This window comes from Centruroides vittatus, unplaced genomic scaffold (assembly GCF_030686945.1).
Source record: "Centruroides vittatus isolate TY-2023 unplaced genomic scaffold, ASM3068694v2 contig_439, whole genome shotgun sequence".
In the NCBI taxonomy this organism is placed as follows: Eukaryota; Metazoa; Arthropoda; class Arachnida; order Scorpiones; family Buthidae; genus Centruroides; species Centruroides vittatus.
In genome coordinates, this window is record NW_027122239.1 from 222,341 (window position 1) to 225,006 (window position 2,666).

Here is a 2,666-nt window from a genome sequence, read left to right on the forward strand (position 1 = left end):
GACAAACAAGCTCAAAGGACGACAGCAGTGACAAATATTAAAGTACTTAAATGCAGGTTGTGTTTACCCTCGGTGTTTACCTACGTATCACAAACAATAAGTTTTTAACATTGATGTCCCTCAATATCAGTAATTATTGTTCTATCAAACAGTATATATAGTATATATATTCCTTATTTTTTAATTATATACAGCAACGGTTCCCAAACTTATTATGCCCAAGATCCCCTTCTCATAGCAAAAACCTGACCATGAACCCCCAAGTGAAATAACTACACTACTACATAATAGCAAAATTACAAATTTAACTTTGATGTCATGAGTGGTGAAATAAAAATAAAATATAAATAAAACATCTTGATATTTAAAGTAATAATTCTTGAAATTACTAGCTAAAGCTGCCTGTTTTTGAAACACGGGTATAATACAGTGAAAACAAAAAAAAAACAAAAAAATGTATAATTTACTTCCAATTGAGTTAAAATTACATTACAAAAATGTATAATTAATAAGTTTTTTATTTTTATCTATTGCATTTTTATAGAAAAACATATTTTTGATAAAAATAAATGAATTATTTATATATTTTTAGTCATTAAATAGTTCTAATAGAATTATAAAATGATTCATATAGTAAAAACTATAGATGATTATAAAATAAATAATAAAATTGTATAAAATAAACTATATATTTTTATTAAAAAGTACTTTGTTCTATATTTAAATTTAATATAGTTAAAATTAAAAATTACATTTATAACATAAAAATAACTATTACGTACTTAATCAATGTGTAAATTTTAAGTAAAACACGATTAACAGGTTGTTTTCTATTTTTAAAATCGTTTTTGACAATATGAGAACTTTTAATTAATTTTTTTGGATAAATAACCTGAAATTTGACTATAAAATCAAAAAAACAACACCATTTGTACTTTTCCAGCAATAACTTTAATCATAGAACAAACGTTTATGTCAGGACTAAAAATGACTATCAATTTATTTATTACTATTTATTTTTAACTTTCGTAATAATGAAAATGGGTCACAATCATTTTACTTTTTATTACACCTTTCGCAGATCCTTGACGTTGTCCCCGCACCCCGAAATTAATTTTAATTTGCCACGGACCCCATCAGCGGTTCCAAGGACCTCCAGGGGACCGTAGGAACCACTTTGGGAAACTGATATACAGTATATTATTTAGTAAGTCAGCTGTAAAAATTTCATTTTAATTGAATTCTAAAAGTACTCGTACATTTACAATTCAATTCTGAAAGAATTAATTACATACGAAATATTTTACAACTAAAAGAATCGGTTCAAATACTCTTTCAGAGGACGAATTTTGACCTTAGGCGACAAATAAAGACGCCGAATGTAGAAATGGGAGGCGGGCAGGTTGTAAAAAGCCGAACAATACTCTGTTAAAGAACATTAATCTGGATTAAATTGATTATCCTAATAGATAGGGTTTTAATAAATTAGAGGGCTTATCACATCAAACTGGAATAAATAGACTAGATTTTACAAAAAATACCATTTAATAACCACAATTAAATTTAGGTAAGAATGCATTTCGGATACGAAAACCCCTCATCAGCTTACATACATATAGTACTTCCCTAGCATTACAGTAATACAATCCTAACACAAGTAGTGAACCAAGACAAAAGGATTTTTTGATATAAATAGTGCACTGTATTCACAATACTGTATAGTTAATTCATCACAATATTGTAAAATAAAAATAAAAATTACCGAGCATATAAATTTTTTAATTGTTGAGTTATATTTTATCTTTTATCCGGGACCAGTAAATTTCTCTTTTTTACATTTTTCAAATTTCGATAGACAGTTCCAATTATTAAAAATAATTGGTTTGGTTTTCTTTAAATTATCGTTACATTATGATGATGTGTCAATTCGATTTTTTCACACACTGTTATTAAAATAATAAGACCTTTAAACAAATCTTCATAAGACAATACTAAGCCAGCAGCCTTGTTACAATTTCTATTTTATAATAAACCATTTTTTTTTTTTTTAAAATAATTGGAACCGTATCTTCATTTACTCAAAATGTTCTAATTATAATAAAGAGCATGAGGTCGCAGGCGGCAGGACAGAACACCCCACAAAAATTGCTGAGTATCAGCCTGGGAAATTTTTTGGATGAGGCCTCACATTTCAGGAACAGATCACTCTGATATGCGAGGCCTCATAAAATAAAATTAAAGCTCGACATTGCAAACCATGAATTACTGTAACAATTTTATATTTTGTACACGTTAATTAAGACTTAGCTCTAAATTTAACAAACCGGATTATTTTATACAAAATTAAATTTAAAAAACTTATTTAAACACAAATTTTAAATATCTTTTAATAAATTAAATCGCATTATTTTTGAACGTTTGATGATGATAATATGGATTAAGATAATCGTGTTATCATCCTAATCTGTGGATGATAACAATAATTGAATAAAAATAACACTTGAACAGTTCAAATGTTAAAAAAATTTTGAATGATATTATTCGAAACGATTTTTAAACTTTTAAAATAGTTATTACAACAATAATGTTGCCTTCATAATAAAAATTATTATTGTTTTTTTTTTTACAATTTAGTTACCTCTAGTTTTATTCCACCAGATGGCGTA